General features: G+C 42.0%; 1 protein-coding gene across 2 annotated transcripts in view; it reads left to right on the forward strand.

Annotated features, from left to right (window-relative positions):
* The first annotated feature begins 4,967 nt into the window (after nt 1–4,967).
* Nucleotides 4,968–23,586, forward strand: part of LOC140481647 (ETS-related transcription factor Elf-1-like) — a 145,597-nt gene continuing 126,978 nt past the window's right edge. The window contains exon 1 of one of the 2 annotated variants that reach the window (XM_072578166.1): nt 4,968–5,069. The gene's annotated coding sequence lies outside the window, so the exon portion shown is untranslated. Of the gene's footprint in view, nt 5,162–23,586 lie in introns of both variants that reach the window. The other variant, XM_072578168.1, reaches the window with a different exon arrangement.

Genomic DNA, 23,586 nt, shown 5'->3' on the forward strand with positions numbered 1-23,586 from the left:
TACCCCAAGGATCCTACCTGAGCCTGAACAAAGTTGGGTGTGTGAAAAGCTGATTCTACAGCAGAGTACACACGCGAAAATGCCGCAGCAAATAACTGAAGCAACTAATCATGACTGGAGTCCCAAGACATAAGCAAAGTGATAAAAAAACCTTACCCACTTCCTGACCCTTTGGACCACACAAAGAACCTCAACCACACCGCATACACCAGATGAACTGGTGTCACCATGACGACAGGTTCCAGTCCACTTCAGACTTGCTCAGAAGTCAAACAAGGAATCAAGTGAGTGTATCCTGTACCCAACCAGTTCGGACTAGCCTGAGGATTGATGAAGAAATTGACAAGAATTTATTAAATTCTTCGGACTTTTAAATTGGGGCACAAACCAAGAGTAGACCAAGTGTCGTCTAGCCTGCATGGCCAAGAGCCAGGGTAGACTATTGATTCAAAAACAATTGAGCAACAATTTCCTTCAACTAACTGCTCAGAAGAGCAAAGCCATTTTCTTTAGACCTCTCCCAGAACTCCAATTTCCAGTTACTAAACCTAGTACTCTCTCTTGCCACCATTTGAGATTCAAACGAATGGTCACAACTTTGGCTCTGTGTTTGCCATCAGTAAGTTCAGCCACTTATCCATATCATCACCAGGACTGAACACTTTTTATGTCTTTGTATCCTCTGAGATTAAATCTATGAATTCCTGAAGTAAATATTTCATCCAGTTTTGTTCTCCATTAGGAGCCAGATTTGTATTTTGTTCTCCCTAACCTAATCTATCCATTCCAAGTTCATTTTTTTCTCTGTCACATTTCCCTCTCTCTAATCTTGACTAAAATCTGTAAAACCTCTCACCTTTTCCAGTTCTATTTAAACCTGAAACACTGTGTCCCCAAAATGGCTCAGACCTTTGGAGTTTAGAAGAGTCTTGGGTGACCTGATTGAAACATATAAGGTTCTGGGGGCCATTGGCAGAGTGGATGTGGGAAGGAGGTCCATTCTTCTAGAACCAGGCACCATTATCCAAAATTCAGTGGTCATCCATTTAAGACAGACAAAAGGAGATTTTGTTTTCTCTCCCACAGAAAGTCATCAGTCATAGTGTTATACAGCACGGAAACAGATCCTTCAGTCCAATCAGTCCAGGCCGAACATAATCCCAAACTAAATTAGTTCCACCTGCCTGCTCCTGGCCCATATTTCTTTCCTATGCATGTATTTATCCAAATGTATTTTAAATGCTGTAATTGTACCCATATCATCCGCTTTCTCAGGAAGTTCATTCTATACGCAACCAGACCTCTGTGTAAAAGATTTGCCCACATCTCTCTCCTCCCACCTTAAAAAATGTGCCCCCAGTCTTGAAATCCCCCATCCTAAGGAATTTTATAAACCCCTACAATCCAAAGTCTTCACCTGCTTCAAGATGACCACCATCATCCCTGTACCTAAGAAAGCACATGCACTGTGCCTTAATGACTACCGCCCACTGTCTCTGAACTCCATGTAGTTTTTGCCCTCCTCCTCCTGATAAATGAGTGATTCCTTAGCTCCTAATGATAGACGTATCTTACAAGGACTTAACTGAGACACCAGAGAAGACCTTAAGAGATTGCCCTGGAGACATTCAAAGTTACTCAATGAATCTTTAATGTTGCACCATTTGTTTGACATCCTTATATGATAGAGAGAGGGTAGCAACTTACCATCCAGTTACAAGTGTTCACAACTTCCGAGCATGGTGGCCTCAGCTTAACTAACATTTGTACAGTGTGGAAACAGGCCTTTCAGCCTAACAAGTCCACACTGACCCACCGAAGAATATCCCAACCAAACCCATTCCTCTACGTTTACCCCCTGACTAATCCACCTAATTTACACACCCCTGAACACTATAGGCAATTTAGCATGGCCAAATCACCTAACCTGCACACCTTTGGACTGAGGGAGGAAATCCACGTAGACGTGGGGAGAATGTGCAATCTCCACACAGACAGTCACCCGAGGCTGAAATCGAACCTGGGTCCCTGGCACTGTGAGGCAGAGGTGCTAACCACTGAGTCACTGTAATGAGCCACTGTGTAAGGTGGCATATTTCGATATTGTATCTTAATGTTCTAAGGGGGCAGAACTCCTTGAGGGGACACACATATCCTGGGATGAATTGGTGCTGGTGATGGAAGCGCTCAGTGACTGGCCACCTCTGTAGGGCGGGTGGGAAGGGCAGTTCAGTTGAGGGCAAAAAGTGGGCAGCTGCCTGAATTATCATGCACATTTGGAGGTGCTGTGAACTGCTACAAGTTCAGATGGGAGTGTTCAGCCCCTTGCAAGGGAGTGCAGAAGCAAGTTCAGTCACTCAGAATTGTGTTTCCTCAGGCATCAGAACATATAGTCAAGTGACATGCAATGGAGTGTGAGGTCACACTGTGCCGACTTACGCAGCAACATTAAGCTGATGACAAAAATGATAGACTAACTATACTGATTTTAACACAGTCAGCCAAGTGGACCTCAAAGAATATTGTCCAATCAGGGAGTCCTGGCTGACAGATTTAGATAGGTGTGTCAGATGTCCTGTTCACCCCCCCCCCCCCCCCAAAAGCTGGCTCTGCATGTGTGAATAAAGCCCATGAGATACAGGACTTCGTGGAGTTATTTCACGAACCACTTCAGGTTTGATGTTCAGCCAACACTTCCAACCTCACAGCGCCAGGGACCCAGGTTCGGTCCAACCCTCAGCCAACTCTCTGTATGGAGTTTACATGTACTCCCCGTGTCTGCGTGGGTTTTCCCCAGGTGTTCCAGTTTTCTCCTGTGGTCCAAAGATGTGCAGGTTAGGTGTGTTGGCCATGCTGTGTCCATAGGTGCATAGTGTCCATGGATACATAAGTTAGATGGATTAGCCATGGGAAATGCAGAGTTATAGGGATCTGGGTGGGATGCTCTTCAGAGGGGCAGTGTAGACTCAATGGGCTGAATGGCCTGCTTCTACATTGTACAGAGTTGTCTTTCCTTCACTGGAAACCTTGTATTTCTTGAGACACAAAGATGGTAGCAGAAGTGGATATTTTATCTGTCATGACTCCCAAAGATGGTTTGATCCACCTTTGGTAATGCAATAATTTTTATCTCTGTTTTAGCATGGGAGGCACCAATTCCATTGCAGTCTATTGTGATGATGTTACCATTTTAAGAGGTGTATTTTGTCCTGGTTTTAGTTTGATGAGAGGTTGTAAGGTAGAGGTACTGAGCTGTCTACAGAAGACCACTTGAGTAAACAGCTTGGGTTTTTGTTTATTAGTGGGTGTGGCTAGCTCCCACAGATCATGATTTCTGGGTTTTGGCTTTTTCTCAGGAGCTTCAGAAGCTGTTGGAGTCTCAACAGAGTTGGAAGCTTCAGTGAATGTCTCCAGGCTGCTACTCTCGCTGAATTTTCTCTTGATTTTATTCCTCCTGGATTGGAGAACTGCATGTGAGAATCTGTGTCTGAAATTTCCTTTTTGCCAAGGGGTGGGTTTTTGAGATGTTACTAAAATGGGACAGTTAAATAGTAATAGATAATGTATCTAATAATCTGTTAAGTTTTCCAACAGTTAGGTTATTCTAAATTCCTCTTTCTTTGCTTGTATTTTTTAATGACAGTGTTAATATAAATTGTGTTTTGCTTAACGTCGAGTAGTTTGACCAGTTGTGCTGCATCTGGAACATGGCATTTTACATTTGCCTTCAAAATAAGAATAAGTTAGGATCTAGGCTACCTTCTTAGAATATTTTGAGAGAGTTTGGTCTTGTCCATGTCACCACTCTTGCCCAGCACTGCCAGAGTGGAGATTCCCCAACTCTGGATTCCCACCTCCCAGATGAAAATTCAGCATGAACTCTGTTTCTCCCTCAGGCCTGTGGTTTTTTTCACCCAGGTTTCTGCTTTTACTGCATCAGTGCTTTAGCTCTCTGTCTCCAGTCAGGTTCTGAAGGCGTTCAGGACGTTATTGATTACTCCATGATGGAAGACAGTTTTCTCAAATATTACAGCGTAGAGCACAAATACATTATTCTAATCCAGTGAGTTCAGGTTTCTGCTCCACTGGCCCAGATCTAATCACATGGCAATGATCCAAGGCCTAGTTCCCCACAGATCACAGAGCTGTGTCCTTATATAACACAGACTTTGTGATGTCTGTCACTGAGCAAATGGATTATAAATATCAATTCTAAAATTACACTTTCTAACCATTTATCTATAAATCAATGTCAACAGTGGCTCAAAACAACACCTTCATCTTGAAGTCAACAGGAGTTTGGAATCAAGATGCACCTAGACACTGAAAAGTGCCCAGACATTATTCAGTTGGCATTTGTGGGATCTTACTGTTTGTAATGTTTCTGAAATTGCAACACAGTACCCTTCAAAAGCTATTTATCAGCTGTGAAGCAGTTTGGGTGGTTCTAAAATTATGAAAGGTGCTACCTAATCATAATTATATATTTTAATAACAGGAAACCATGTTTTTTTTTTCTAATTTATGATTTACTACATTTACTTAAAAAAAAGGCTTTCACATGACAGTTATTGCGACCGAAGGAAACTGAAAGTGAAAAATGTTTTGGGGCACTTATTACTTCATAACTCAAGAAGGCATTGAGACCTCTGAGTCCAGTCTGTTCCATGCTCCTTTGCTTTTTTATAGTGTTGAAAAGTGTCCTGATCAGGCAGCTTTCAGACCTTCTGCATGTCCAGACAGGAACATCTGTCGCAGCAGGCTGTCAGTAACTGGAATTGTCTGGCTTGCTCCAGCCTTTTGCTCCTTGCTTTGAGGATATGCTCTCTGCTGTTCTCTTACCTATTTGCAGTTTCATGAAACCAATTGCTCACCTACAAAATTTGCATGTGTGCAATTGGGTGCAATCATTGGCCTGCAGCAACAAGGGTGTGACACTCCCAGAAACACTTTGGTACAGATTGTGACTCATAATCAGTACTTCCCTAATCTCCAGTGGCCATATTTTACAGCAAGAAAATTCATATTTTTGTTTGGATTTTTACAAGTTGATATATGTAGAGATTAAAGTAAGTAACATTGCATTAAATTAGCTGATTCAGAGGTGGAAATATTGAGGGGGCTGCTCTATACCTATTGTGCAAATGGCAATATGAACTGGGTGAGTTTAACACACCTTGCTCTCTAATGAACATCGTTGTTCCATGTTAGTCTGTGATTATCAGTTGTCAGAGAAAAGTATATGGTATCAAGTTTCAGATTTGTTGTTGCTTATCGAAATCATATGCAGTTATGGGAGGCAGTACAAAGTGAAAAGAGAAACGATACTAAAACATGACAAGAAGGAGTAACCTCTCAGGTAACTGACATCATTGGGCATTCATTTGTGCAATCTATGAATGTATTTGGGAATTAAGTACTGTTGCAGAAATCAAAGTTTTCAATACTGTGTGCTGCTGGTTCTGTGTGGAAATGTTGGCAGTGAATCTTTCTATTTCAAATAATTGTGAGAGAGGTTGGACTTGAAAATGAAGGGTGTGGCAGTAAAACATTGCCTGAATAATTTAATGTTTGCTTTAATCACTAACTGGGACCAAAAGTTAATCTTGGCACTCGAATCATTGTTGAATGTTTCTGGCTTGAGAAGGATTGCTCTCACAGAACTTTATTTTTGTTTTGTTGTGTCTTGGGTTTTTGCTTTTTTAGTTAAAGTATCTCCTAGATGGTGGATGTAGCCCAGTGGCATAGTCAAGTAGATGTGATTGCTCTGATATTTCATCAACACAACATTCCACATTATTGTCCTACTAGAATTTCACTGTCGATGAACCAACATACTGCACAGAAAGGCAGCTACTTCTCTGTCTGTATTTACCTCTGCCATTTGTGAATGGATTTCATCCTGTTCAATTGTACCACCTGCAAAGAGTCACTGAGTTATTTTTTATTTGGAGAGTCTGTGTCCCTCGTGGGCAAATGCTAGATTCACCCCTTCACATTCCACCTTGACAGATGGTTGGATTTGAATTTGATTATAAATCTGGATGAAGAGTCTAATGATGACCATAAAACCTTTCTTGATTGTTTGGAAAAATAAATCTTGTCCACTAATGTCCTTCAGTAAAGGAAATCTGCCATCCTTACCTGGTCTGGCCTCCATGTGACTACAGAACCACAGTAATGTGTTTGACTCTTAATTGCCTTCTGGGCGATTAGGGATGGGCAATAAATGCTGACCTAGCTAGTGACGCCCACATCCTGTGAATGAGTTAAAAAAAATTGCAAGAATTTAGGAGCATAACCACAGGAACACACTAACCAGCCCCTTTTGCCTACTGTAGCATTTCATTTGATCATAGCTGATCGGTGTCTTACCTTCATTTTCCATTATTAACTCTGTGACCCTTCACACTCTTGCTTTCAGAAATCCATCAGTCTGTCTTTGTTTTCCATTCTTTCAGCTGGTATAAGCAGACAGCGCTCTAGCTTTATCCTGGCCTTCCTAAAAGTGCTTCCTAACATCATTCTGAAGCTTTAATTTGGAGGTTCATCTTTTGAATTCTCCAGTTTATTTCTAAGCGATCCGCATGTTGTTATCTAAGGCTGGCTACATTATTGCTGGCCATGTGGTTAGTTTTGTTGTCACCATCTTCTTTTTCAGCAGAGATCTACAAGAGCCAGGTCGTCCGAGGTGGTAGAGGTCATCCATTTGACGGTCTTCAAGAAACTGTAATTAATTACATGTTAGAAACTAAGTACAAATTACACTGAAATGATAGACGCTGTTGCAGAGGGGGACTCGATGGTGGTCCGTATTGTCTTGAGATCCTAATCTGTTCTCTAATAAATGTGTGTGACTACATTATTGGTGATATTTGAGGTATTCCACAATATCGACCTTCCCAAAGCATTACACTCTTATACGACATCTTCCTCAAGCTTCTTTTCCCATCCCATTAGAATTATTAACGTTAGAAGATGGTGGCAGTTGCTCCACCTGGAAGGCTTTTGAACTTCTGTTTGTAGACAACCGCTGTCCTGTTTTTTTTTTCCTCTATGTCAGAATCAGGTAAATTTGTTTAGATGTATCCTGGCTCTTTGGATATTGACCATCCCTTCTCACCTGTGGTTTCCATGGAGATATATGCAGACACGGGGAGAATATGCAAGCTCCACACAGTCAGCCAGCTGAGGCTGAAATCGAACAGGTCCCTGGCACTGTGAACCAACAGTGCTAACCATTGTGCCAGCATGCCTGTCTTTGGGACATTTCACAACTGGCTGTTCCTTAACGGAATGTTCCTTTGGTTTGCTGATCCATAAGTAATTGTTCCAGGGCTGCTTTTTTTGTTGAATTTAATTAATTTGAGTCCTTCAAAATTAAGATTGGGATTAAGGACGTCATTCATACTCAAAGTGGGAATTTTATGATTTAGGAGTACAAATATAGGTTCTGACTCTCCTTGAGTTGGAGAGTTACTTGCAGCATATCTTTTATCTTAAGTCCTGGACCATGTATTTGTACTGTTGACTATAGACAGTGTGTTGAATAGTCTAGTGCTCTGACCAGGGGTGAGAACCCCAAAGTATAACTCAAAAATCTGTTTTCAAAAGAGGGCTGATACAATCAAAAATGATTAGATTAGATTCCCTACAGTGTGGAACCAGGCCCTTCGGCCCAACAAGTCAACACCGACCCTCTGAAGAGCAACCCACCCAGACCCATTTCCCCATACATCTAAAACTACGGGCAATTTAGTATGGTCAATTCACCTAACCTGCACATTTTTGGACTGTGGGAGGAAACCCACGCAGACACGGGGAGAATGTGTAAACTCCACACATACAGTTGCCTGAGGTGGGAATTGAACCCGGGTCTCTGGCGCTGTGAGGCAGCAGTGCTAACCACTGCGCCACTGCCGCCCATAAAATGGTTGCAAATGTAAATTAAGTGGCTGTTTGGAGAGGGAGACAGACCCATAGAATGCTACATCGAGAAATAGGAAGAGAGCTACAAGGAAAAACCCTTAACGCAGGATGAGGTAAGTCAAAACAGACCAGCCTGTGACTTCTTTTGACAACAAAGATAGCCTGAAGTGGACTGTCACCACAGTTGAGGAAAAGAAAGGACAAGTTCCTGAGAAGGGCACTAAGAAAGCAGTGAAGTGAGTGCCAGCAAAGAGCAGCAAGAGGAAGAGGAGAAAGTCCAGGATAGGAAGTTACGTCTGTGCAAAGCAGCAAGCAGATTTAACAAGACAACTCCTGGTACTAATTGTGCAGAGATAAGACAGGCTGGACCACCATCATGTAGATGTAGAAAAGACCTCTCCCATAAAGCAATGTCTAGGTCCGGAAAAGCTGGCTGCAATTTTAAAATGATCGTTTCTGTATTCTGTCACCAAAAGGCTACTTCAGAAACGCTTGGTTTTCCCCCTGGGAACACCTTCCACTTTATTTAAAATTTAAAAACAAAATTGCACAACCACCTGATTAAGGGGCAGTGCTAAGAAAGCTAGTGCTTCCAAATACACCTGTTGGACTATAACCTGGTGTTGTGGGATTTTTAACTTATTAAATTAAAGACTGTTTTACCTTGTAGCCTCTTGTGTGAGTAGCTGTTTGTTGCGCTCTTGCTTTTTCTGTAACTGTGTTCTACTTGGGTCATTTTCAGAAAATGCAGCTATATTCTAGATAAAGCATTTCTTTTAAGGTGCTGGACTCCATACCACAGATACCCAAGGTCTTCATCAGCAGGATATCTGTGTGTCTGTCCTAGTTGGCCTGAGTTTACTCTTGTGAAGGATCCTTGAGATTTTTCTTTCTGCATTCGTGGTATGATCTTTAGTTGCTTCTCTATATTTGCATATTTCATGCTTTCAGCTTACTTTGTACCTTGTCTTTGCCACAATATGACCAGTCTCCTGCGTATTTCCAATGTTCTTCGGAATCTGTGATATATTTGTTTTTTCATTCCACAGAGGACAGTAATCAGAGGTATGTAAGAATTCTCCCTCTTAGCTATTTGCTGAGGCAAATTGTGATGCCTTTGTTACTACCCTAGCTGAGATGAACAAAATCTCATGAGCCCTTCTAATGGTATAAGTAAGGACAATCAGTTTGCAATGTGGAGTTTTCAGTTGTTCTACAGTTATTTAATTATTTTGTGCTATTAGTCAAGCCTGAATGGATTTGCAGAGAGAACAAGATATTATATTGAAGCAAGAAGCTGTAAGCATTAGAATAGATCTCACAAAGACCCAAAACACAATGATGGGTAGTCAGTAACAGAGGGCAAAGAATTAAGATAATTAGCGAAGAACTGTAGGGGAAATGTGGATTTCGTTTTGTTACATAGTGAGTTGTGATGAGCTGGGTGGGCACTGCCTGAAAGAATGATGGAAACGGATTTGACAGCAATTTTCAGAAAGAAATTCGATCTGTACTTAAAGGAAAAATTTACAGGGCTGTGATGGAAGAGCTGGGAAATTGAATTAATTGACTAGTTGTCACAGAGTTTCACTTTGAGCTTAAAAATGTATTCAAGGTAAATTAGAGATTGGTGCTGGAGTCTTTCTGTTTAAAAACAGTCCCATACTGTCAGAAAATCTTGATACTGAGCCAAGCCTAACCTGCCACACTCCATTCTTTTGAGTCCAATGTAAGTATTATCATTGGACTTGTTTTTACTGAATGAATGGACCTCTTGTGATGCAGATACTGAATGTCAGTGCTCAGACAACACCTTCTGCTGCCCATGGACATAGACTGTCAATAATGTCATCTTCTCTGGAGATCTTCCAACCATGGTCTCCTACTCGTAGTTCCCGAAAATCTCAGTCCATTTCTGCTTCCTTCCAAATATCCACAAACATGTTTCAGTCTTTTCTTGTCTCATGCAACTCGCCCTTCAATCTTATGGCTTTATTTTTGCTCTCATTTGTCTAATTTTCTATCTACCTGCCTACCTACATCTATGTCTCTTCCTGAAAATATTTTAGAAAATCACACAACAGCAGGTTATCATCCTGGTGTTGTGTGATTGTTAACTTTTCCCACCCTAGTCTGACACCGGCACCTCCACATCTTTCTGAAAAGCACTCTTTTTTTTTTTCCCTCTCCACTCAATACACACGCACACGTGTGTGTGCACGCGCACACACACACACACTCTTTCATATTTCAAACCCTCATGAATCAGAATAGGTCAGTGTGCAGACACAGCAAGTGATGCGAAGATGAATGGGATGTTGACTTTCTTGCTAGGGAATGGCATATAAAAGTAGAGAAATATTGCTACTATTATATGAACGCATCAATCTCCTTATTTAATTGTGTTAGAAGCAGTTCAGAGAAAGTTTATTCGGCTCATTACTGGGATGAAGGGCTGATCTTGTGAAGAACATGGGCGGCACGGTTGCACAGCAGTTAACACTGCTGCCTCACAGTGCCAGAGACCTGGGTTCAATTCCCGCCTCAGGCAACGGTCTGTGTGGAGTTTGCACATTCTCCCCGTGTCTGTGTGGGTTTCCTCCCACAGTCCAAAAATGTGCAGGTTAGGTGAATTGGCCGTGCTAAATTGCCCGTAGTGTTAGTCTGGGTGGGTTGCTCTTCAGAGGGTTGGTGTGGACCTGTTGGGCTGAAGGGCCTGTTTCCACACTGGAAGTAATCTAACATTTGTCTGATTAAACCCCCACTATTCAAGTTTATAACAATGAGACATAATCTTATTTGAAACATGTAAGATTGTGAGGGAACTTGAAGGGGAGAATACAAAGTTTCCTCTTGTGGTGAAGATGAGCTAGTTTAAGAATGCGGTCCCTCTTTTTCCAACTTCGAGATTAAGGAGATTTTTTTTTCCCCAAGGACCATGGCTCTGCAGAATTCATTTCCATCGAAAGTAGTGAATGCTAGGTGAATGAATTTGTTCAAGGCTGAATTAGTTTAATTTTTTGATAAATAAGAGACTGATGGATTATGGGTGGGTGGACATAAAAATGGAGTTGAGACTACAATCTGATTAATTTATCCGACAATCTTATTGTTGGCAGGGCAGCCTCAAAAGGCTGATTGGTCTAATCTGTTCCCATGTTTCTGTTGTATTGTTTCTGATGTGCTTCCATTATTCTCCTGTGAAGATTCACCCACACTGTCAGCAATATTGTGAATCATATTTCTGCAATTCTGCCTTCACCTTCCTTTCTTGTGGGAACACCTTCTCTACACAAACCTTTAAGCCTCCACCCTTCCCATCTCCCACGGGTCCAGACAGTCCCTCCAGGTGAAACAGCAATTTATTTGCTCTTCTTTCAGTGAGATTGTATTGTTTGTTCATGATTTACTCTGAACTATACCAGAGAGGCCAAAGGCGAGTAGGATGATTGCTTAGTGAAGCATTTACATTCATACTACTAACAAGACCCTGAGCTTCCAATCAGCTGTATTTCTAATTCCCTATCCATTCTGAGATGTGTATCCACAGCATCCTACACTCATTTGAATGGAACTGAAAAGCTCATGGAATCATACCTGATATTTCATTTAGAAGCTTTACTGCTTTCTAGACTCATTACTGAATGCAATAACTTATTAGTCCATTTTTTGTTCCTGTTTGATAATGATTCTGTTACCACAATTTCCACCCACTTAGACCCATCTTTTGTTTCTTTACCTGTTCTATTACCATTCCCTTTTTACATTACACCATCAACCCTTTTGTGATTTAACTGCTCCCATCTTCCATCCTATCGTGGACTGTTCCTAATTTCTCTCCTGCTGGCTGCCTTCATATTGTTACATTTCCATCATTTCCAGTTCTGGATGATGGGACGTTGACTTGAAATGGTAATTCTGGGATAAATCTTATGGAGCCTGCAAGAGCAACATGCAAAATTATACCCGAATCGGGCAGAAGTCCAAGTTTCAGTTTCCTGCAATCGAGACATCGAGGTTAGATCAGCAGCTTGTCCTTACTGTTTCCTGTCTCTCAATGGTCCTGTGTAGGATCACAGTTCTTTACACACCATGAACACTCAGTAACACAATACTTTTTGTTTCATTGTATTGTATCTTTAAGGTTAAAGTCAGCAGTGGCAAAGAATTCAGATTGATTTAAAGGTGGCGTGTAGCAGTTGTCAAAGTAATTGAGCAAGAGAATGGCAGCTTACATGAAGGTTTGGGACCATCAAGGGCACTTATAGCAATGTAGACTTCAGGAGCAGGCCATTCAACCACCTCAGGCCTGCTCCATCATTTAGTATGATCATGGCTATCCTAATCCCGAACCCCTGAGTGTGTGTGTGTGTGTGTGTGAGTGTGTGTGAGAGTGAGAGATGAAGAGCCTGGAAATGCAGGCTAGTCCAATCCGTAAACTGGACATATCTGTCTGACCGAACTGGATCCTTGCTGTAGAGATTACAAAAATATTTGCTGAAGAGGGCAGAAAACGTTTACAGGGATTGGAGGGTTTGAGCTATAGAATGAGGCTGAATAGGGTGGGGCTATTTTCCCTGGAACATTGGAGGCTGCAGTGTGACCTTTGTACAGGTTTATAAAATCATGAGTGGACCGGATGGATGAATAGCCAAGATCTTTTTCCTAGGGTGGGGGAGTCCAAACCGAGAGGGCGTAGGTTTCAGGTGAGAGGGGAAAGATTTAAAAAGGGACCTGAGAGGCAGCGACTTCGCAGAGGGCGGTGCGTGTACGAGCTGGCAGAGGAAGGGGCTGGTACAAATACAACGTTTAAAAGGCACCTGGGTGGGTACATGATTAGGAAGGGTTGAGAGGAATTTGGAACAAGTGCTGGCAAATGGGGCTATATCAGATTGGGCTGTATGATTAGTGCAGATGAGTTAGACCAAGTGGTCTGTTTCTGTGCAGTATGATTCAAAGTACCCTGAAAGTGGGAAAGAGATCTGTCATGAAGGTTCTTAGAGGTTGCCACGTGTCGAATGCCATTGTCTGTTGCTGTGGGTTTGTGCGGCTAGTGCCCATGGAATGTGTCCTGAGCTGTTGGTGTCTGGTATCCAAAATGGAAGTCCCTTGGAGCGAACAGTGAGCTGAATTCACCAGGTACGCACTCTGGGTTCTATAGTGACTTGTCTTGGCCTTTAGCTTGTTTGGAAAGTAAGACAGAAGGCTGAACATTGATGAAGCAAGATGGGTCGCTAACGAGATATTTAACACGCAACAATCCCCCTTAAATGGCAGCTCACTGCTGTGGGAGAAACTCACCATACCACTTGTTAGAAAGATGCTTCAACTGTCAAGGTGGGCCTCACTATAAGATTCCGCCTGCTGAATAATTACTTAGTGTTAATATTTAGAGGGGAGGAAGCATTTAGTATGTTCAATATCATAAGAAAAATAATATTACATCAGAACAGAAATGTTCCAAACTGATTGTAAGCAAAATTATCCTAATGAATAAAAGTAATAATCCTTAAGAGTGTCAAAATACAGAGGGCAGGATGGCTTTGTAGTTTTAATGGCGGTAGATGAGAACATTGTAGTGCCCTGACTATAATCTTCCAAAATTCTCTTAATTTAGAAGCTTTCTTTAGTAGCACAGTGATATGTGGAATTTTACAAAGGTGACAGTGAGTAACTAAGGAATTATAGATTGGTTAACTTAAAATGTATTATTTGCAGAATTGCTGAAGTTTGTAATGAAGGGTGGGGTGATTGAACACATTTAAGAACAGAGTGGCAGGTACTGAGGAACTCTGCTGTCCTGAATATTTCCCTCCCTATCATAAACTATCTAATTTGGAAATATCTCATTGCTACTTCATTGTTGCTGGCTCAAAGTCCTGGGCCTTGTTCCTAACAGCAGCCTGGGTACCAAATGGGCTGCATGCACAGCAGCAGTTCAAGAACGTGGCTCACCACAGCCTGGGTGAATAATGTCAGAGAACTTGTTAGTGACCCCCACATTCTAGGAATCCATGAAAAGAACAGTAATCCAAAAGAGCCAGTGTGGATTTGTAACGGGCACGTCATGTGTTGTGAAGGTTTTGAAAAGCTGACTGAAGTAGCAGATAGGGAATGTCAATGGATGCTATTTACATGGACCTCTGGGAGAAATTTGATCAGAGACTGTTGGATAAGATTGAAGCTCCTGGAATTGAAGATAGATAATTGAACTGTTTAGAAAACTGGTTTAACAATAGGAAGTAGAACTGAATAATGGGCAGCGACTCCAATTGATAAAATTTCACGTGGTGTCCCTCAAAATACCTGATTTTGTTCTCCAATATTAGTTATTCATTAATGAATTAAAAGATGCAATATAAAGCTGTAAAATGCACATTTGCTGATGACACAAAGGTGGTATTATAAGCGGGATTCTTGGGAACACAAGGTTACAAACTGATTATTGTGGATTAAATGAATGGGTAAAATGATGGCAAATTGAAATCAATATATCAAATGTAAGATCACCACTTTGGACAGAAAATGATAAAACTTTCTAAATGATGACAACTAAGATCATTCAAATGTTATGAGGAGGCACTAGGCTTTATTATCTATAGGACTAACATAAAAGAGATGATATCTGGTTTCAGCTTGACAAATGCTGGCTCAATCATATTTTTTATTCACTCATGGGATATGTACATTGCTGGTTGAGTCCATTTTATTGCCCATTTCTAGTTACAGGCTACTGATTTCTTTCCCTAAAAGACATTGCTGTTAAAAACATATCTGCTAAATCTATAGTGGTTACACACTAATACTAGTTTCCACACATACAGACAAAGAAGGACACCGCTTTGATTGGGACAACACACACAACCTAGGACAGGCAAAACAGAGACATGCACGAGAATTCTTAGAGGCATGGCATTCTAATCAAAACTCCAAAAAACACATCAACTTGGATCTCATCTACCTTCCCTTGGGGGGGAAAAAACGGAAATGACATCACCCACCTAAAGAAACCAAGAGTTATAAGGTGGGACATACCACCAGACCTTCACCGGAGACTCTCACTGATGATGTTACCTCGTCATTGTGACAAAATGTCTGAAAACAAACCTTGCAGCTCAGCGAGCTAACTTACAGGCTTCGAATCAACCTGAGCTACAAATCTTCTCAAAACTTGTTAAGTACTTATACAGTCACCATTAGATCAGGCTATTATTCCAGTTTTTTTATTCAATTTAAGTGTATTCATCTCCCGTGCCGAGACTTGCATCCATGCACCCACAACATTAGCCTGGATTCTGGATGGCTTCTCCAATGATATCAACATGACGAGCTTGCCCCCGCCCCCGCCCCCAACCCCACCTCATACCCCCATTACACTCTCACTACACACAGACACATGCACACTTCTGGACATTGCACCTTGAGTAATATGTCAGCACAGTGCTGGGGAACTGGGCACACCTCCAGGGACAAATGTGGATTAATTTGGGGAGGTTGGGGCATGCTTAACCAAAAGTATATAATTGTGAAGTCACAGAACTCCTGCTCCACAGCAGGGACTTTCTTTTTCCCTAATGGGCAGCTGCTGCCAAAGAATCAACACCCACATAATATCTAGATACACTCCTTCGAATAGGCATCTCATTTTCATACTGAAGGGACCTACCTCGTCTTCACTGGCAACTGGGGTGGTACCAGGGGACTGGAGAGTAGCGAATGTTGTGCCCCTGTTCAAAAAAGGGAATAGGGATAACCCCGGGAATTACAGGCCAGTTAGTCTTACTTCTGTGGCAGGCAAAGTAATGGAAAGGGTACTGAGGGATAGGATTTACGAGTATCTGGAAAGACACTGCTTGATTAGGGACAGCCAGCACGGATTTGTGAAGGGTAGGTCTTGCCTTACAAGTCTTATTGAATTCTTCGAGGAGGTGACCAAGCATGTGGATGAGGGTAGAGCAGTGGATGTAGTGTACATGGATTTTAGTAAGGCATTTGATAAGGTTCCCCATGGTAGGGTTATGCGGAAAGTCAGGAGGCATGGGATAGAGGGAAATTTGGCCAATTGGATAGAAAACTGGCTAACCGGTAGAAGTCAGAGAGTGGTGGTAGATGGTAAATATTCAGCATGGAGTCCAGTTACAAGTGGAGTTCCGCAGGGATCAGTTCTGGGTCCTCTGCTGTTTGTAATTTTTATTAATGACTTAGAGGAGGGAGTCGAAGGGTGGGTCAGTAAATTTGCAGATGATACAAAGATAGGTGGAGTTGTGGACAGTGAGGAGGGCTGTTGTCGGCTGCAGAGGGACTTAGATAGAATGCAGAGCTGGGCTGAGGAGTGGCAGATGGAGTTCAACCCTGCCAAGTGTGAGGTTGTCCATTTTGGAAGAACAAATCAGAATGCGGAATACAGGGTTAATGGTAGGGTTCTTGGTCAGGTGGAGGAACAGAGGGATCTTGGGGTCTATGTACATAGATCTTTGAAGGTTGCCACTCAGGTGGATAGAGTTTGTAAGAAGGCCTATGGAGTATTATCATTCATTAGCAGAGGGATTGAATTCAAGAGTCGTGAGGTGATGTTGCAGCTGTACAGGACTTTGGTTAGGCCACATTTGGAGTACTGTGTGCAGTTCTGGTCGCCTCACTTTAGGAAAGATGTGGAAGCTTTGGAGAGGGTGCAGAGAAGATTTACCAGGATGTTGCCTGGAATGGAGAGTAGGTCGTACGAGGATAGGTTGAGAGTTCTCGGCCTTTTCTCGTTGGAACGGCGAAGGATGAGGGGTGAATTGATCGAGGTTTATAAGATGATCAGAGGAATAGATAGAGTAGACAGTCAGAAACTTTTTCCCCGGGTACAACAGAGTGTTACAAGGGGACATAAATTTAAGGTGAAGGGTGGAAGGTATAGGGGAGATGTCAGGGGTGGGTTCTTTACCCAGAGAGTGGTGGGGGCATGGAATGCGCTGCCCGAGGGAGTGGTAGAGTCAGATTCATTGGCGACCTTTAAGCGGCATTTGGATAGGTACATGGATGGGTGCTTAATCTAGGATAGAAGTTCGGCACAACATCGTGGGCCGAAGGGCCTGTTCTGTGCTGTATTGTTCTATGTTCTATGTTCTATGTTCTACCCTCCACCTGACCCAGACACAACAATAAAGAACCCCACTAATTTAGCAGCGCAACCAGTGCCTGCACAAATCAGCTATTCCATTGCCAAATTACTATGCTTCTGCAATTTTTCAGGTCCAATTTCTGAGACCAATGTCAATCTGCAATTTTATTGTAGGTATCCACATCCACTGATTTTTAAATGGTTTAATAACTTGTCTAAAGTAACAGACAAGGGAATGTTGTATGAGTAGGCAGAGTGTTTCTTTGCACTTGCTAGATTTTGTTATTGTGATGGCGATGCACAAGATCAATGTTATCCTTTCTCTTATTTGAACCATGCTGTTGTGGGACAGAGTGGAAGAGTGTGGTAAAAGCACAGCCGGTCAGGCAGCATCCGAGGAGCAGGAGAGTTGACGTTTCAAGCATAAGCTCTTCATCTTCCTGACAAAGAGCTCATGACTGAAACATTGATTCTCCCGCTGCTTGGATGCTGCCTGACTGGCTGTGCTTTTCCAGCACCACACTATTTGACTCTAATTTCCAGCATCTGCAGTCCTCACTTTCTCCCTATTATGAGAGAAACCTATTATTGCATGCCTCCACTACTAGTTGGTGCTTCACAAGCCCTGTGATCCTTCCACTTGTATTGACAACAATTCCAAGGTTTTGGGGTAAATTTTAGCTTGCTACAGAATTTCACAATTTGCAGGGGCCAGTGGCCACCTTGGTCTCTGTAACCCAGAGTCATTTGCCATTAGTGCTTTTAGCTGCAGGGATATGACCTGATTTTTTTTTTGGATCCCACTGATGTCAGGGGTAACCTCTTCAGGGCACATTGCTCGGTTTAGAATGTTAAAGTAGGCAGAAATTATTTCCCTTGGTGGCAGAGCTTGGGTGTAAACTTATCAAGTAAACAAAATCAGGAATTTTTTTTAATAGCAAAGAGTCTATCAGAAATTAAGAATTCTCTTTTCCCCCAAATAGCAGCTCTGCTGCCTCACAGCACCAGGGACTAGAGTTCAATCCTACCCTTGCGTGACTGTGCAAACTGAACAAAAACATTTTCCTCTTTGGCTGCATGGGTTTCCTCCAGGTGCTCCGGTTTCCTCCCGCAGTCTAAAGACATGCAGGTTAGGCAAATTGGCCATGCTAAATTGCCTGTAGTGTTCAGGGATGTGTAGGCTAGGTGGATTAGCCATGGGAAATGCAGGGATAGGGTGGGGGAGGTGGGATGCGCTTTGCTTCCACATTGTAGATTCTGTGAAATGTGAATTCTGAAGCAATTTCAAAACTATAACAAGGAAGAATGACTTGAGTGCAGGTAAGATATGAGCTGTTTAAATGGTAGAACAAACTTGAATGACTGAATGGGCTACTGCTCTTGATTAATGTTCTTGTTTGAGCTGGAATACTGCTCTATTTGTCTTCCTTTCAGGATTATGTAATTTGTTTAGAGTTGGGCTTTAACCTAAAGTACAAGTGAATCAGCAAGTTCCCTGAGCAATGCTTTATGGTATCATCTGGTAAAGTCTTAAATTAGATTCATTGATTAGTAAGGGATAAGATTAATGATTCGCTGTCAGGATGGAGCAGTGGTTGAGTAAATTAATTTATGCACCATATCCCATTCCAGTTATTCTTTTATAAATGTAACGGGAAATTCTTAAGCATCTCCATTAATAATGCTTTCATTAATTTATGGGTGCATTATCATCTCATCAATACTGATTGTTTATGAAGAAGGATTAAGCATAATGAGCTGAATTTTACCAAAAATCAACAGGTATCCATCTGTGGGAGTTTCGTGGAGGGTTTTTCTCCATGAGCTGCAGCATGTTATCTTAGTTCTCTGCTGCTCACCTCATTATGTATTCACTGCATGTCTATAGTGCTGCATTTGCTCTATCTTGTGCTAGCCAGTATTACTCACCACTGCAGGGACTTCCTGGGCTTCCGTCACTGATTTAAACCCCAGCTATGCACCAGCACAAGCTGACAACCACAAGCAGCCTTTCCCAGTGCAAATGGTCGGAGTGTAACAGATAAGAAAACCTACTGACGGCCCAAGTGGCACTTTATTACAAACAGAAGTTCACACTTGTAAATGTATTTTTATTACCTTACATTTATCACCTGGTTTTCTGACTGTCATAATTACAGCTACAAGATCCAGCTACGCTGTCCTCCTTGCCAAACTATATTCGAACCTTGTCTAAGAGAATGCTACTCTTTCCTTCACACCCACGATAATGTAAGTTAAAAATCACACAACACCAGGTTATTGTCCAACAGGTTTATTTGGGAGTACTAGCCTTTGGAGCGCTGCTCCTTTATCAGGTAACTAGTGGGGCAGGATCATAAGACACAGAATTTATAGCAAAAGATCATAGCACTCCGAAAGCTAGTACATCCAAAACACTATAAATCTTTTACTATAAATTCTGTGACTTATGATGCTGCCCCCTAGTTACCTGATGAAGAAACAGCGCTCTGAAAGCTAGTACTCCCAATTAAACCTGTTGGACTATAACCTGGTGTTGTGATTTTTAGCTTTTGTCCACTCCAGTCCAACACCAGCTCCTTCACATCATGACTATTATGTAAGGCCTAGTTGTTCAATGTGAGAGCATTGTCTTTCAAAGCCTTCAAAAGCTGAAAGTGTTAACTTCTATTAACAACAGGGAAAAAAAAACCTTCATTTGTTTGTTGGAATGAACAGGGGCTACTTGCTTTTTGATGCCATAACTTACAGTCAATAACTGATCATTTAATTCTGATCAATAGGAACCAGGCATCAGTGAAGTCCTACCTGGTTTTGATGCATTGCTCTGCACCACACTGTCATGGTGAAGGTGATGTTCTTCCTGATCAATGTCCTCATCTTCCTCCTTGGAAGCTGTTCTCCCAGCACTTCAGCATCCATCACACCCTCTCCTTTGCTTACTCCAGTTGTGCACAAATAAAAGGATTATGTGACACGCACTCTCCTGGACTTTAATGCGAGTTTCCCTTCCACCCACTGAGGCTGATCCAAACATCAGCATATTCTCAACGTGTAGCATATCAACTTCTCCATAGTGGGCCTGGTGGAAGACTAGGCTGTGTTGTACCTACACTTGGCCTCAATCCATTGTTGGGGGGGGGGGGGGTGGTTGTGTATTGGAGTCATCGACCATGGTTGCAGAGAGTAGCCCTGGTGTCCCAGCAACTGACCTTGTAAGACATCCCGCCCTTAAAATGATTTGATTCATCATTGTCACATGTACTGAAATACAATGAAAAGTGTTGTATGTGTGCTATACAGGCAGATCAAATGATAAAAAGTACATCAGCGTAGCAGAACAGAGTGCAGAATATAGTCTTTCACCTGCAGAAATGGTGCATATATATAGAGAGAGAGAGAGAGATCAACATTAAAATTTGAGAGGTCTCTTCAAAAGTCTGATAACAGCAGGAAGGAAGCTGTTCTTGAATTTATTCATATGTGTGTACAAAGTTTTGTATCTTCAGCCTGACGGAAGAGGGTGAAAGAGAGTATAAGCTGGGAGGGGTCTTTGATGATATTGGCTGCTTTCCTGAGGCAGTGGGAAGTGTAGATGGAATCAGTGGATGGGAGGCTGGTTTGTGTGATGGACTGAGCTGTGTTCATGACACTTAAGGATATTGGCATCAGGGTGGGTTCCAAGCTGTATGCTGCAGACCTATGACGTGGTAGTGATGTAAAGTGATCGACTGAACCTCTCTTCAGGCAGGTTATAAAATAGTACTTTCTAAGCTTTGCTCTGGGAGAAGCCAGCTTGCTCCTGGGCTACAGTACTGCAGTTGTCCTGGGGAAACAAGATACAACAATGTGATCTGACATGTCTGGGACTTGATGTTTGAGAGAGCTGATACACGTGCCCAGTGTGTCCTTGGAAGCAGCCATTACCTATAGTTATAGTTACAGCACAGCTCTCACCTTTGATAGCAATGGGAACGTGTGGTAACCCAGCATGCCTTGCTGCAGCAGATGACAGCTTTGTAACAATGTCCCAGGAATTCTTCAGGCTGTGGTCACAATGCACTTCACTCATCTATACTAGGCCTCCTCTGCCACCACTTCATGAACGGATCATCAGATTTCTTCATGTTGAGGCTGTTCATGCTGCTCCTGGGGTTGCTGATTGTACTTGATCTTCAACGATTTCTTTAGGCCTTCCTTGCATCCTGGCCACAGTGACAATAACCCCTGCTGTGGCTTGAGCCATTAGTTACGGTTTTCAATGAACCTGTGTGGGAAATATCATCAGAAAACAAAATGATCCCTTCAGTAATGTGACCTTTCAGAATCTGCAAGGCACACCACTAAGAGTTTAGTGTGGTTCTTAATATGGTGGAATATGTAGTCTGAGCAGGAAGGACTTGGAATGCCTTTTACATGGACCTTTGCCATTGTTGATGTTGTTCAAGGGAATTTGCATCAATCATGCTGCTCAAATATAGTGGAGATTGTAAGTGATACAGGATTACTAAAAGCATGCCTCCCCCTACCATATCATCAAACACAGGTAGCATCACTTTGTGTGTTTGAAAATATTTACAGCTCAAGGTGATTGGAAATCCGCTCCACCCCCTTGTTTAGCCTCGGAGTCTTGGATTGTCTTTGGGAATTGTGGCCCACGGGTGACATAATTCAAGATTATCTGCCTGTGATTACTCCAGCTTTGCTGAGATAACGAACACTGACTACCTTGGAAGCATTTCTGCAATGAGAGCCAAGGTTGAATAGCAAAGTGTTGCAACTACTAGATGTGCAGAAGTAATGGCTGGTGATTGTGAACTGATTCAGAAAATTGAACCATTCTTCTCTCACCGTGATAATTCGAAAGTGAAAGTAAGTGACTCGTGCAGCTGAGAATGCCCCTCTGTTTGGAAGGAAAAGTCCTGAAGGTGGAGGTGAGAATCGAAGACCTAAATGTTTTCATGGAAACCTAAGTGAAACACATGCTGCAAGTTGTGAAGTAAGCCCATGGAATGTATTGGGATTTGGAAGAATGAATCTGAAAAGGGAACATGAAAATGAAATACCATGGATGAAATGGTAGCTTTGTCTGTAAGAGAAACTGAAGGTGAACGCTGCTGTAAGTGTAGGTGCAGTCGGTTAGGTGAGAGGGATTAAGGTTTTTGTCTAAATTAATGATAACCTTTGTTTCCACTGGTGCAACCAAACCCATAACTATACAAAAATACTCAGAGGCTACTCCAAAGCTACTTTGCTGAAGAAGAATTTAACTTTCCCTCCACATTGAAAACCAAGGTGTTGATAAATGGGGAGTATATTGCAGTTCTGTTGGATTAAAGTCAAACTGAAGAGGTACATCTTGTCTGGACTAGCGGTAGCCAGAGTAGTTAAGAACTTAGCTGTGGACAGAGTTGATTTTATTTCAGGAGAATGTTCTGACTGGATTGAAAGTTTATAGCTTAATCTGTAATTACAAAGTCCAACACAAATTCCCAGCTCGGCGAACAGAACCACAACAACAAAGTCCAACTCTGGGTAAAGATACCAAACCATTTGTAAACTTGGGTAGCAGTTATTTTTCCATTGTGTGGTGACAGGAACAAGCTGTCTACCACCAGAGGGACATTACAATAATATCACAAGTAGATGTTAGCGTGGCCAAAGCCCTCTTTATGAATGAGAATAATGCAAAAGAAATATTTGGAATGGTTTTCTTAATTGAGGCTGAAGAAGCAGAACCAGATTTATGTATGTTAGCACAGACTGCTCACTCTGAAGTTCAGGCTCAGTGAGCCCAGAATGTCATTACATTTAAAAACTAATAAGGAATTGGAGATTCCCAAGGATCAGCAGATGAAGAATGGATGATTGTTCACTGAATAATGGCACCACCCAGGTATTGTAAGGAGACATTTGTGTTTGGCATGTCAATTCCTACAGTGGGACATTGTAGGAATATGGAAAACACAGGCATTGATAAATAGGTATTTTACGGAACTAAAATTTTGTGAAGTGCAATTCTGTAAAGCATGTTAGGTAGTAAGAAAGTATTGACTTAATTAAACTGACACCTTTGACACCCATATCACATTTGGAAGAATTATTCAGCTCAGCATTAGTAGATTTTGTCAGATTATTACTGAGAGGGAAAGCAGGACATCAGCAAATCCTTACAATTGTGGATATAACCATATGATTTTCAGAAACTATACCTTTTTTAATGACTATTTTAGCTAAGGTAGCAGCAGTAACAATAACTAGTTGTTTTTATTGCCCATTTATGGCCTACCAATTGAAATAGAATCTTGACCAGATTCTAACTTCATGTTTTTCAAGACATTATCATCCATCCTTTCCAAGCCATGTATTATCTTGTAAGTTTCTATCAGATCTCCCCTTAACCTTCTAAACTCCAATGAATACAATCCCAGGATCCTCAGCTGTTCCTCATATGTTAGACCTACCATTCCAGGGATCATCCGTGTGAATCTCCGCTGGACACGCTCCAGTGCCAGTATGTCCCTCCTGAGGTGTGGGGCCCAAAACTGGAC

Source organism: Chiloscyllium punctatum, chromosome 9, assembly GCF_047496795.1.
Source record: "Chiloscyllium punctatum isolate Juve2018m chromosome 9, sChiPun1.3, whole genome shotgun sequence".
Lineage (NCBI taxonomy): Eukaryota > Metazoa > Chordata > Chondrichthyes > Orectolobiformes > Hemiscylliidae > Chiloscyllium > Chiloscyllium punctatum.